At 41.8% G+C, this 15,028-nt stretch overlaps 1 non-coding gene across 1 annotated transcript; it reads right to left on the bottom strand.

Annotated features, from left to right (window-relative positions):
* Nucleotides 1-4,967: 4,967 nt before the first annotated feature.
* On the bottom strand, nucleotides 4,968-5,039 carry TRNAA-UGC (transfer RNA alanine (anticodon UGC)). The gene has a single exon. It is a non-coding gene; the product is annotated as a tRNA-Ala (tRNA).
* Nucleotides 5,040-15,028: the final 9,989 nt, after the last annotated feature.

Genomic DNA, 15,028 nt, shown 5'->3' with positions numbered 1-15,028 from the left:
GAAACCTTCAAGTTCAGAGGCAGTATATCCTGGAATTCGGGGGAAAGGGGGCAGCCCCGGATGACTATTTCCTTCATGCCTTTCTTGTAGGCTTCCCAAAGGCATCTCCTTAGCCATTGTGGGAAACAGGATGCTAGCTGAACAGCCCAAGCACATGCATGTTCACTTGGCAATGCCCTGCCTTCAGTGGGGCTTACTCCCAAGTAACAATGCAATCCTATATAAATCTGCTGAGAAGTAAGTCCAGCTACGTTCAATGGGACTTACTCCCAGGCACGTGTGTGTAGGATTGCAGTCAAAATGCATCTTCGATCTGAGCCATAAGAGCTGCCTCCACCGTGGGAGGCAATATGTCTCTGAATAGCAATTGCTGGGAATCGATTCACAAGTGGGGAGAGTGCTGTTGTATAGCTATCTGGTTTCCTACTGTGCAAACAGAATGCTGGACTACATGGGTCATTGGCCTGATCCAGCAAGGCTTCTCTGATGCCAGGAAATCTTTTCTTATGACTTCAACACGCATACTTTTGCAACACAAGCCTAACCATATCTACTATTGAATTCAGTGGGGCTTACTTCCAGGTAAGTGGGGTTAAGATTGCAGCCTTCATCTCCAAGTATTCTTCTTCCTTTTAACCCCCCCTATATTTTATATCTATCTCATTTTTCCACATTAAAATAGGAACATAGGAGGCTGCCTTATATTGAGTCAGATCTTTGGCCCATCTAGCACAGTATTGTCTACTGGGGTATAGTTGTCCAGGGTTTTTTGGGGGGTGGGGTCTTAGACCTTATTTTTTGTGTGAGTAACCTGGTCCCTATCTGTTCAGCATCCTACAAGCCAATCAGCATGAAAGGGGAGTGTGTTAGCTAGTGAGAAGAATCTTCTAACATGCTTCCATGTCCTTGTCTGTTGATTAGAGCCAATCAGAGTGAAAGGAGGTGAGGCAGCCACAGAGAAGACTCTTCTCAAGCTAACACAGTCTCCTTTCATGCTGATCAGCTCCGAGGGACGTCTGTTATTATGGGAGAAGGCAAGCATGGGAGGGACTGAGGAGGACTGAGATCATGACAGAAAGCAATAAGTGAGTAGGTGGCTGTGGCTGTGGCTGTGAAGGGTGCATCATGAAGGGACCCTGCACTTTTGCATTTGCCACTACACTACTGATTGTCTGCACTGACTGGCAGTGGCTGTCCAGGGTTTCAGGAAATATAAATAAATAAATAAACAGCATGTGTTTTTAAATTGTTTTAAATTTTTAAATTGTGTTTTAAATTGTTTTTAAAAGATGTGTTTAAGAACATAAGAAGAAGAGCCTGCTGGATCAGGCCAGTGGCCCATCTAGTCCAGCATCCTGTTCTCACAGTGGCCAACCAGGTGCCTGAGGGAAGCCCACAATCAGGACCCGAGTGCAAGAACACTCTCCCCTCCTGAGGCTTCCGGCAACTGGTTTTCAGAAGCATGCTGCCTCTGACTAGGGTGGCACAGCACAGCCATCATGGCTAGTAGCCATTGATAGCCCTGTCCTCCATGAATTTGTCTAATCTTCTTTTAAAGCCATCCAAGCTGGTGGCCATTACTGCATCTTGTGGGAGCAAATTCCATAGTTTAACTATGCGCTGAGTAAAGAAGTACTTCCTTTTGTCTGTCCTGAATCTTCCAACATTCAGCTTCTTTGAATGTCCACGAGTTCTAGTATTATGAGAGAGGGAGAAGAACTTTTCTCTATCCACTTTCTCAATGCCATGCATAATTTTATACACTTCTATCATGTCTCCTCTGACCCGCCTTTTCTCTAAACTAAAAAGCCCCAAATGCTGCAACCTTTCCTCGTAAGGGAGTCGCTCCATCCCCTTGATCATTCTGGTTGCCCTCTTCTGAACCTTTTCCAACTCTATAATACCCTTTTTGAGATGAGGCGACCAGAACTGTACACAGTATTCCAAATGCGGCCGCACCATAGATTTATACAACGGCATGATGATATCGGCTGTTTTATTTTCAATACCTTTCCTAATTATTGCTAGCATGGAATTTGCCTTTTTCACAGCTGCCGCACACTGGGTTGACATTTTCATCGTGCTGTCCACTACAACCCGAGGTCTCTCTCCTGGTCGGTCACCGCCAGTTCAGACCCCATGAGCGTATATGTGAAATTAAGATTTTTTGCTCCAATATGCATAATTTTACACTTGTTTATATTGAATTGCATTTGCCATTTTTCTGCCCATTCACTCAGTTTGGAGAGGTCTTTTTGGAGCTCTTCGCAATCCCTTTTTGTTTTAACAACCCTGAACAATTTAGTATCATCAGCAAACTTGGCCACTTCACTACTCACTCCTAATTCTAGGTCATTAATGAACAAGTTGAAAAGACAGGTCCCAATACCGATCCTTGAGGGACTCCACTTTCTACAGCCCTCCATTGGGAGAACTGTCCGTTTATTCCTACTCTCTGCTTTCTGCTTCTTAACCAATTTCTTATCCACAAGAGGACCTCTCCTCTTATTCCATGACTGCTAAGCTTCCTCAGAAGCCTTTGGTGAGGTACCTTGTCAAACGCTTTTTGAAAGTCTAAGTACATTATGTCCACTGGATCACCTCTATCTATATGCTTGTTGACACTCTCAAAGAATTCTAATAGGTTACTGAGACAGGACTTTCCTTTGCAGAAGCCATGCTGGCTCTGCTTCAGCAAGGCTTGTTCTTCTATGTGCTTAGTTAATCTAGCTTTAATAATACTTTCTACCAGTTTTCCAGGGACAGAAGTTAAGCTAACTGGCCTGTAATTTCCGGGATCCCCTCTGGATCCCTTTTTGAAGATTGGCGTTACATTTGCCACTTTCCAGTCCTCAGGCATGGAGGAGGACCCGAGGGACAAGTTACATATTTTAGTTAGCAGAATAGCAATTTCACCTTTGAGTTCTTTGAGAACTCTCGGGTGGATGCCATCCGGGCCCGGTGATTTGTCAGTTTTTATATTGTCCATTAAGCTTAGAACTTCCTCTCTCGTTACCACTATTTGTCTCAGTTCCTCAGAATCCCTTCCTGCAAATGTTAGTTCAGGTTCAGGGATCTGCCCTATATCTTCCACTGTGAAGACAGATGCAAAGAATTCATTTAGCTTCTCTGCAATCTCCTTATCGTTCTTTAGTACACCTTTGACTCCCTTATCATCCAAGGGTCCAATTGTCTCCCTAGATGGTCTCCTGCTTTGAATGTATTTATAGAATTTTTTGTTGGTGGTTTTTATGTTCTTAGCAATGTGCTCCTCAAATTCTTTTTTAGCATCCCTTATTGTCTTCTTGCATTTCTTTTGCCAGAGTTTGTGTTCTTTTTTATTTTCTTCATTCGGACAAGACTTCCATTTTTTGAAGGAAGACTTTTTGCCTCTGAGAGCTTCCTTGACTTTGCTTGTTAACCATGCTGGCATCTTCTTGGCCCTGGCGGTACCTTTTCTGATCTGCAGTATGCACTCCAGTTGAGCTTCTAATATAGCGTTTTTAAACAACTTCCAAGCACTTTCGAGTGATGTGACCCTCTGGACTTTGTTTTTCAGCTTTCTTTTTACCAATCCCCTCATTTTTGTGAAGTTTCCTCTTTTGAAGTCAAATGTGACCGTGTTGGATTTTCTTGGCAATTGGCCAGTTACATGTATGTTTAATTTAATAGCACTGTGGTCACTGCTCCCAATCGGTTCAACAACACTTACATCTTGCACCAGGTCCCGGTCCCCACTGAGGATTAAGTCCAGGGTTGCCGTCCCTCTGGTCGGTTCCATGACCAACTGGTCTAGGGAATAGTCATTTAGAATATCTAGAAACTTTGCTTCTTTGTCATGACTGGAACACATATGCAGCCAGTCTATGTCCGGGTAGTTGAAGTCACCCATTACTACCACATTTCCTAGTTTGGATGCTTCCTCAATTTCATATCTCATCTCAAGGTCTCCCTGAGCATTTTGATCAGGGGGACGATAGATCGTTCCCAGTATTAAGTCCCTCCTGGGGCATGGTATCACTACCCACAACGATTCTGTGGAGGAGTCTGCCTCTTTTGGGGTTTCGAGCTTGCTGGATTCAATGCCTTCTTTCACGTATAGAGCGACTCCGCCACCAATACGTCCTTCCCTGTCCTTCCGATATAGTTTATATCCAGGGATAACCGTATCCCACTGGTTTTCTCCATTCCACCAGGTCTCCGTTATGCTCACTATATCAATGCTCTTCTCTAAGACCAAGCACTCCAGTTCTCCCATCTTGGTTCGGAGGCTCCTAGCATTAGCGTACAGGCACTTGTAAGCAGTGTCTCTCTTCAAGTGTCTTTGGCACTTGTGGTTAGGCCTGTGGTAATTTTGCTCTTCTGAATTTATATCCTGTGCCCCTGCTCTCACAATGCCTACTTCTAGGCCTACCCCTTTTAAAATTTCATCATTTCTTTGGTTTTTATCCCAGGGGGGAGGTTTATTCTGAACAGGACCTTTCTCAGCTCCTGTCGGATTTCCCCCCTCAGTCAGTTTAAAAGCTGCTCTGCTACCTTTTTAATTTTAAGTGCCAGCAGTCTGGTTCCATTCTGGTTCAAGTGGAGCCCGTCCCTTTTGTACAGGCCCGGCTTGTCCCAAAATGTTCCCCAGTGCCTAACAAATCCAAACCCTTCCACCCGACACCATCGTCTCATGCACGCATTGAGACTGCGAAGCTGGGCCTGTCTGGCTGGTCCTGCGCGTGGAACCGGTAGCATTTCAGAGAAAGCCACCTTGGAGGTCCTGGCTTTCAGCATCCTACCTAGCAACCTAAATTTTGCTTCCAGGACCTCACGGCTGCATTTGTATATTTTATATTGTATATTTGTAAATTTGTATATTTGTTTTAATGTTTTTAGTTACTGTAAACCACCCAGAGAGCTTTGGCTATGGGGCGGTATATAAATACAATAAATAAATAAATAAATTCTCTTCCAGTCTTACTTGGAGATGCCAGGAATTGAACCTGGAACCTTCTGCATGCAAGGCAGATGCTCTGCCACTGAGCTACAACTCTTTCCCAGCATGCAGTAAAAAACACTGATGGCAAACCATGATAGGAAAATGACAGTGAAAGAAAAGCAGAAGAAGAACAACAGGGAACACATACACACACACAAGCCAATATGGAGTATAGTGCTGGATTAGGACCCAGGAGAGCGGAGTTCAAATCCTGACTGAGCCGTGAAGCTCACTGGATGACCTTGGGCCAGTCATAGTCTCTCAGCCTAACCTACTTCACAGGGATGTTGTGAAGATAAAATGGGGAGGAGGGGGATATTGTATGCCACTTTGAACTCCTTGGAGAAAAGGTGAGATATAAAAGTAATAAATAAATAAATAAAACCAAAACTATCAGAGAGAAGCCGTTCAACAAATGCCTGTCTAAATAAAGCAGTAAGGGAGGAAAAAGAAGGGAAGGGAAGAAGCCCATTAGCTCACTGCTGGCAGAGTATTCCATAACTGTGGTGCCACCACTGTCAAGGTTCTGTTACTGGTACCTGCAGCCACAGCTGGCGAGGCAGTTTGTTTGGTGAGGCCACCAGCAACTGCTGCAAGGTGACTGAGTGTGGAGGGGAGTTCTCACCCTTACCTTCAAGTGCCAGGAAATGGTAGTGGAGGTGGGGGAATGGCTCAAGCAGCCCCACATATGGGCACAGTTGTGGCTTGGCATCATTGGTGATGCCAGCAGCTTGTCCTTGGTTGATTATTTGCTGAGCAAAACAAACCAATAAAAATAGCCCTTTGGAGGCTACATAAGGGAGCCGCCAGTGGCTCCGCCATCTGCTTAGACACAGAAATGCCCTGAGTGCTGCTCCTGCTGCTGCTACACAAGGCAGCCACGGCGCTAGGTGTTGGTTTTAGGTTAGCTCCCAGCATTGAAAAGTGCAAAAGAAAGGAAGGACGAAAAATTAATGTATGGAATTTGTTACCCAAGACCAGAGCTTGGAAAAGTTACTTTTTTTGAACTACATCTCCCATCAGCCCCAGCCAGCGCCATGCTGGCTGGGGCTGATGGGAGTTGTAGTTCAAAAAAGTAACTTTTCCAAGCTCTGCCCAAGACATGGGGATGGCCAGCATTTTTAGATTATTTTAACAAGGGATTAGGCAAATTCATGGAGAATAAATCAATGAACAGCTTCTAGTTATGATAGCTAATTTAATTAGTCAGTTCATATGATCTTCTGCCCTACATACCAAGCATTCTCAGGGCAGTACACAATCCATAAAATGCATAGATCTTTACAAAGGACCAACAATTGGAGGGGAGGAGGTGGAGGAGGAATCTAACAGGAACTTAAATCTCACATCAGTAATTTCTATGCACCTGCAGAAACAAATGTGCCTTGATTTGACTCCTAAAAACAGCTAATGTAGGGGACAGCCATATCACTATGGGGAGGGAATTCCACACAGAGGGTGGCACAACAGAAAAGTCCCTGTTCCACATGGACACAGCATGGACTGCAGCTGTAGATGGAATTATGAGCAGAGTCACTATGTCTGGAGGCAGCATTCTACTTGGGGAAGACTGTAGCTCAGTGATAGAGCATCTGCTTTGCATGCAGAAGGTCCCAGGTTCAGTCCCTGGTATCTCCAGCTAGGGATGGGAACAAATCCTGCCTGAAACCCTGAAGAGCCATGGCCATCAGATGGGCTAGTGGTCTGACTCAGAATAAAGCCAGTTCCTAAGATCTTATGTACACTAAGTGGTGGAGAACAACAATGGCGGAAGGTATTGGATTCAAGGCATGGTTGTGGGCCCCCAGAGAAATCTGGTGGGCCTCTATGGGAAAGGCTATACTGGAATGGAGTGACCATTGGTCTGATCCAGCAAGGCTCTTCTTGCATTATTATCAGTAGTATAGCAGCAAATTCAGAAGTTCAGGGTCCCTTCATGTTAGTCACTGCCACACCTCTCCTTTTTTGCTGCTGGGTTGAGAATGAGATCCTTGTTAATGCCTTCTCCCACAACAACAGACATCCCTAGGAGCTAATAAGCATGAAAGGGGAGAGTTTTAGCTGCTGAGAAGAGCCTTCTCAATGGCTGACTCACCTCCTTTCACTCTGGCACCAATCAGCAGGAAAGGACAAGGAAGTGTGTTAGAAGACTCTTATCAGTGGTTAACACACTCCCCTTTCATGCTGATTGGCTGATAGGGTGCTGGAGACATAGGGACACTGCTGGGACCCTGCTCCCAAAAAAGTAAAGGATCTAAGACTCCCCAAGACCCTGGACGTTTATACCCCTCATTATTTTGCCTTATGCCTACTGGCATACTAGCCTGAACTGCAGCAAACCAGTGGCACTGAGATCTATGTACACCTCCCTATGAGTCTTCTCGGGACCAGAAGTCTAAACAACAGGATCAGGCCCTGAGAAGAAAGTTCCTGTTCAGGGATTGACCTTCTGCAACAAATGAAGGCATTGTATGCATTATGTTGCCATAAGGTTTATTTTTAGTATCGGAATGCTAACTCCTTTTTCTTTTTTAGCTCCTGTGTTTATATTGCACTGTGAAAAAGCAAACCAGAAAACTGGGGGCACTGCCCAGAAATTTAACTTTTGCCCTTGGCCTTAGCAAACTAAACATAGTGATTCTCACCGCAAAGGAAGCATTTAATAAACCCAAAAAGGAAAGGGGTGCCTTGAAGACTGCACTGACTGGGAGTTTTATTTCTTTTACATTCCAACTTTGTTTATTTTTTTTTAAAAAGTCACACACGAGAGTGTTCTACGTGGTTAATTAGTTTCAGAAACACAATTAGAAGAGTGGTCCTCACAAACAAGAACTGGGAGAACCAGGCGTACTTCAACACTGACTATCAGCATCTAACGTAAGAATTAAGGTAGCCAGATGCCACAGAGGAGAGGGTTCCCATACCTTTAATAAGAACATGTAGTCCAGTACAGTAATACCTCAGTTAACAAATCATCCAGGAAAGAAGCTCTTTTTAACAAAGTCGTTTTGGGGTATGGGGTGTGGGGGGGCACATGCTCTGACATAGTCAGAATGTGGTTCCTTGCCTACTGGATTGTGGCTGCTGTGGGCAGCTCTCTCATGTGAGGCTGGGATGGTGCTCCTCGCTGCTTGCCAGGTGGCGCAGGCACCTCTGCAGTAAACAGTGCTTGGGGTGTCCTGGAATAGGGATGGAAACATCTGTCACTTTTGGTTCTCTCCGTTTCTCTCTTTCTTTTTTTCCAATCTTAAATTTAGCTCTCCATATTTCTGCTGCAATTTGTGTGTTTTTTTGAAAATTCTTCAGCATTTTAGTGAGAATTTCTCCTATTAAACACATTTTTGTAGGCAGTTTTGACTGATGCACACATATCTGCAAGCCATTTCTCATCATATACATGCATTTTTATATTTTCACTTATAGATTCATTTATCTCACACTTTCCCCTAACAAATGCACTCTTGTAAACATTATTTGGTTGGCGAACTTCGAATAAGTGTGAATTCCAAAGGATGGCTGTGTTTCAGTTCTCATATTGTTTAGGAAATTGTGAATTTGATTCAGCTTGAAATGCTAACTGAATCAAAATTCTCGCCCATCCCTACCTTGGAAGCACTGTTTACTGAAGACATGTCTGCTCGAGTGTAGGGGAGGATGGCAGAGAGAGAGAGAGAGAGAGAGAGAGAGAGAGCAAGCACAGGGTGGTGGCTGCCCCTTACCCTGCCTACTTGAGTGTACTGAAAGGAGAACTGCACTCAAAACTTTAGATTACCATGGATCACTACATGATAAAAGCAAAAAGGCATGTCAGGCATCCCTGAATGCCTTCTGGAAGAAAACTTCCAGTGGTCTGTATGCAAGGCTTACCTGACCTGGTTGCTTCATTTCAGATATGTGTATTCATTTTTTAAATAAAAGATTTGCTGAAATATGTTGAACTGCTCTTCTTTTTTGTGGTGTAGGAACCTACTCCCTTTTCTTTCCATGTTATTCCTACCTCCGCTACCAAAGTTTCTGTTAAAGAAGTAATGTCCAGGAATGCATGCACTTCATTAACTGAGATTTTACTGTATCCTGTTTCCCACAGTGCTCAAGCAGATGCCTTTTGGAAGTCAATAAGGAGATCACGAAGGCAATCGACTGCTAATGTCATTCTTCCTCAGCAACTTCATTTCAGACCCGTGGTGCCTCTGACCCTGGAAAGAGTGCATTGCCATTACGACTAGTAGCCACTGATAGCCTTATCCTTTTGTTTCATCTCCTTTTAAAATAATTAAGCTGGTGGTCATCACATGTTGTGGAAGTGAGTTCCATAGTTTAACTATATGATGTGTGAAGAAGTACTTCCTTATCATGCAAGCTGAAATTCCCTTTTCTATGTTAACTAAGGTGCAGAGGCCCTCTCCTTTCTATCACCTGCCCCTCAGTAGTACTGTAAATTTTAGACCAGGACTAGCCAACATGATATCCTCCAGATGCTGTCAAACTCCAACTCTCATCAGCCCCAGTCAGCACAGCCAATGGTCAGGGATGATGGGAATTATAGTCCATCAACATCTGGAGGGCACCACATTGGCTATTCCTGTTTTAGAGCATAGAAGTGATGTTTCTATAGGAGTGGAGGCTCTTTGTGTTTTATTATATTTTATAATTTATTTAAATGATAAATAAGATTATCATTTTATAATTTAAATGATTTTATAATTTAAATGATGAATGATTTAAATGACAAATAAGATTACATTACAGCAAAGGAAAAAGTACATAAATAATCACTTACATAAATATATATTGACTCCTTACAATAAAGAAAACAAATTATGTAGATGCACATTGTATTGAAACTTTATTCCAATGCATAAACAAATTAGACCAGTATTCCACAAACCAACTTACTTGCCCACAATTCTTTCTCCTATACCTATTGTTATCATTGTATGTTGTACACCGCCCAGGGAGCCATTGGCTAAGGGCGGTTTATAAATGAAATTAATTAAATAAATAAAATAAATATACTAAGTTAACTTAGGTAGTATGACAATATCCCAAATCCTCTCACACTACTCAAAGATAAGGGGTGACATTTTCTGCTTCCAAGCTTTTTATTTATTTATATTTATTTTTGCAACAGTCAAAAGATTCAGTATCATCTCTAGGTCATTTTCAAGAGCAAATTCTCTTAGATAGCCTAGTAATAATATTTTTGGATTATTTGGTGTTGCATATGCCATCATATATCCTAAAACATCACAAATCACATTCCAGTAGACCTGAATCTTTGGACAATCTTTGGCCCATTACATCTCCAACATCTGACTGAACATCAGCATAGATCTTACTCAACCTTTAAGAAGTTAGATTTCATTGGTACATTGCTTTGTAAAAATTCTTTCAATTCCACTGATGTTAATTTAGTAACAACCTTGCCCCATATCCAGTGCCACTCTTCCAAAGAGATATCTTGTTGTAGATCTTTACTCCATCTTCTCATGAAGTTACCAGTTCTTTCTCTAGATCCAATATTTTCAAATGAAACTTACTAGGTAAGCCTTTGTCAGTTTCTGAGAGAAATAACTTGTCTATTTTTTTAATCTGGAGAGATTTCTCCAAATTTCCTAATTAGACTAATTAAGACTTCTCTAATTTGAAAATATTGGAAGAGCTGTGGTCTGTTGTTGTTCATTAAGTTGGAGATTTCATCTTATGCTTGTACAACACTACCATTCACACATTTTTGTATTTCATCCAGGTCCCACTGAGACCATAATGTTAAGTCTCCTAATATCCCTTGTGTGTACATCAGACACTCATTATGGAAGGGGCTAATATGAGATGATAACCCCAGAACAAATTTTTCTCTTAATTTGTACCAAATATGTGAACCAGTGTTGAAGGTTGGTATCACTTCTGTTATTTCATCCCAGTTAGTTTCCCTATGCCATAGCAAGACTTCAAATTGTTTTTTTCAAAATGAAACATTCTGCCTGTAAAATAGAATCTATGGAAAACCAGTCTTTTAGAAGTGCAATTCTGACTGCTTGATAATAATACTGAATATTAGGCATGCCCATTCCCCCTTCTTGAGGTTTCCTATATAGAACCTTTCTTGTGACTCTTGGGTTTTTTAAATCCAAATACAATCCAACATTTTATCTTTTGCCATTTATCTAAGATGCTAACCAGGACTTGTAATGGAATATTTATAAACAAAAATAATATTTTTGGAAGAATGTTCATTTTGATAGTTGCAAACATGCCACATCCAAGACAAAGGCAACGTATGCCAAAATCTGATGTCTTTTTCTGTGTCCAAAAAGAGTATTTCATGAGTGGAGGCTCCTTAGATGGTAATGTGTCCTTACTTCAAAATGTGATTAGACCTACTGTTTTGGGGGAGCTTCCTGTTCACCCTGCTGAGCGGGCCCTAGACTTCTGCTCCCAAATTCTTCCCGAATGGCACCACTGGTCATACGAATAAAAATATGCTATTTAGAATGTCTTTTGATTGTGTCAATCTCCATGCAAGGGATTGGAAGACTCCAGTTTAATGACCAAATCATTGTTAATTGTGATCACTTTCATGTTAGGTCCCTTTAGTGCTGCTGAGGCACAACTCATATACAAGCAGCTGGAAGTAGAATTAAAATAATGGCTTAAAGTGGCACAAATCAGAGTATATTCCTCGTAATATTCCAGGAATGCCATCTCCCACAGGCAAGGTCTTAACTCAGAAGTGAACTGTTCATCAATTGATCTGTTTCTCCTAGCTACTCCCTATTTTTACTATTTCTACATTTTTGGTCAAGTTACTTTAATGAGACTCTCACTTCTTCCAGCTCTTGGCCTTTGAATTCATCATTTCCTAATATTTCACCTGCCTCTTTAATTAGTTGTTTCATATTTATTGCCTGAGCTACGGGATTGGTTATGGGATTGAATTGGTCTTGGTTGCCCTGATGGATGAGCTTTAATGGAGAAAGACAGAGGGAGTACAACCCTGTTATTCTTACTTGATCTCTTGGCGGCTTTTGATACCATTGACCATGGTACCTTTCTGAGTTGACTTGGTAAGATGGGTATTGGCAGCACTGTTTTACAGTGGTTCCCACTCTATCGCCAGGGTCGTTTTCAGAGAATAGCATTGGGTGATGGTTTTTCGGACACCTGGCAGTTGTGCTGTGGTGTGCCGCAGGGTACCATTTTATCTCCCATGCTGTTTAACATCTATATGAAGCCTTTGGGTGCGGTCATCAGGAGATTTGGGGTGTGGTGTCAACAGTACACTGATGATACCCAGCTCTATTTCTCTGAATTGAGAGTGGTCGTGCAAGCCCTGGACAAGTGCAAGACCTGGACCAGTGCCTAGACTCGGTGGTGGACTGAATGAGGGCCAATAAACCTGAGTCTGAATCCTAGCAAGACACAGGCACTGTGGGTTGGTGGTTCCATGTTCAGATAATTGGTCAATTGCTTTGGATGGGGTCTTACTCCCTCTGAAAGAGCAGGTTTGTAGTCTGGGAGTGTTCCTAGATCCAACTTTGTAGCTAGAGGCCCAAGTGACCAGAGTGGCTGAGTGCCTTTTACCAGCTTCGTCTGGTAAGACAGCTGCAGCTATTTCTGGACTGGGATAGCCTGACCACTGTTGTCCATGAGCTGGTAACCACCAGGCTGGATTAATGTAATGCGCTCCATGTGTGGTTGCACTTGAAGTTGGTCCAGAAGCTACAGCTGGTACAAAATGTGCTCACTGGGGCAGGGTGTCGGCAACATATTACCACACTGCTGAAAGAATTCCATTGACTGCCCATTAGCTCCCGGGCCAGGTTCAAGGTTTTGGTTTTGGTGTACAAAGCCCTGTACAACTTGGGACCAAGGTACCTGAAATATCAGCTTACCTGTTATATACCCAGTCGATCACCACGTTGCACAGGCGAGGGCCTCTGGCAGATACTATCTTAGCAGGAGGTCTGTTCCACACAACATATGATGCAACCCTTTAGTGTTGTGGGGCTGACATTTTGGAATTCCCTCTCCTTAAATATTAGGCAGGCGCCATCTCTGTTATCTTTTTGGTGCCTACTAAAGACCTTCCTCTTTCAACAAGCCTTTTAAGTAGAGACATTATCCTCGTCTGCGTCTGTGCTGGAGTTGCTTTTTAAGATGTTTTTAAAGCTGTTTTTTTATTTAAAGATGTTTTTAAGATGTTTTGTTTAAATATGTTTTTAAAGAAGTTTTGTTTTAATATGTTTTAGAGGGGGTTTAGTGTTTTGTTTGCCGCCTTGGGCTCCTTCTGGAAGGAATGGTAGGATACAACAACAACAACTACTACTACTACTACTACTACTACTACTACTACTACTAATAATAATAATAATAATAATAATAGGAAATGACTAATTCAAGGACCAAGAGCAGAGAGAAGCCTCAATAGCATTTTGCCAGTCAACCCTTGAGCAGGAGCTGCAATTTTGTTTATTTTTAAACAAACAGACAAGTTACCACATATCAGGTCTGCAAAAACATAGGAAAATAAGACCAGGATGTAATTTATTTATTTATATAAAACATCCTGTCTTGCCCTTTGAGTGCCTATGCACTACTATGCAATAGTTTAGCAACAATGTTGTCTGGATTTACCTTAAAAGTTCGATGAACAAGCGATGCCATATTCTACAGAAAACAGCTAGCTTAGACACAAACTTCCATTCATATTTAAAAAATAAACACAAGAATTTAGATTTTGAGCCACTGGGCCTGGCAGGAACTGGTATTCAGAAGCATGCTGCCTCTGACTTCCCAGAAGGATTGCTCCGCCTGTGACTGCCTCTGAGACAAGCTCCCGTCTCAGAGGAAGCTTTTTCAGTTTTAAAACCAGTCAGAAGAATTTTTTGACTGGTAAAAACTTTCTCCCAGGCAAGGGAGAAACGAAGAGATCACCCACAGAAGCTTCGTTGTGTATGTTGGGGACTGGAATTCATCAGGATCGCCTATGAACGAAGGTGTAGCCAGCAGCGTCGGACGGAGTCAGGGAATTCAAGCAAGCTCAAACTGACTAAGCGAGATGTTTTTTTTTCTTTAAAGAAAAACGGATTTTAACAGGCAAGCATTCTTCTGTCTACTCCTATCATTCTTATCACTGTTACAGTAAAAGAGATTTGTTATAGAATCAGCAACAAAGAATCCCTGGGTGAGTTATACCTTTCTCTTTTATACACGGAATTAAGGAAGAAGAAAATTGAAATAGCTTATCTTTGTTTTTATTGCAAAAAGCTGGCATGGAATTGAGCATTATAAAGATATAAATGGATGAGGGGCATCTAATCTGAGGAGGAAAATCTGATTAATATGAACATTTGAGTACTATTTGTCTGGGACTATTTTTTCTGGTCTACTTTATTTTGACGAATCTGCTTATTCTTTATGCCACTAATTATTTTGATGCTGTGAACTAAATTTGTTTTGCACTCTTGGTAACATAAGAGATAAGGCAGTCTGTCTAGAAGATGATGTCAACAGGCTTGGAATATTAACTCCTTTGTTGCTGGAAAAAGAAATAAATTGCTCTTTGCTTGGGAATAGTGGCTATATTGGAAATTGAAGGGGGTTTTTTTCGGTCTTAAGAATGACAATCAAGAAAGTGGCCGAGACCCTGGATGTACAGGAAGGGGTTCTCTCTCTAAACATGTTTCAGAAAATAATGGATGAGATTAAGATAACAAAACAAGAATTGAGACAGGGCAGACAAGAGATGAAAATTGAATTTGGCAAAATGAAACAGGAGTTGAAAGAAATAAAGGATTCTATGAGAAAAGAAGATATAACTGGACAAGCAACAGAAGATGAAAGAAAAATTAAAGGGAAGGTGCAAGTCCTGGAGATTGGAATAGATATATCAAATGTGGAATTGGAAAAAGATTTGGATTTTATAGCTGTGATGGATCCTAGTGACAAAGATTATTGCTTGGAATTCAGCGCTGTCTCTGAAGGAATTGGTGAAGATATCAGAGATAAATTTATCAATGTTTCAAAAAAATTTCTGGACTG

This window comes from Rhineura floridana, chromosome 8 (genome assembly GCF_030035675.1).
Source record: "Rhineura floridana isolate rRhiFlo1 chromosome 8, rRhiFlo1.hap2, whole genome shotgun sequence".
NCBI lineage: Eukaryota > Metazoa > Chordata > Lepidosauria > Squamata > Rhineuridae > Rhineura > Rhineura floridana.
Note: the sequence above shows the minus strand (reverse complement) of the source record. Positions and strands in the feature narration are given on the sequence as shown.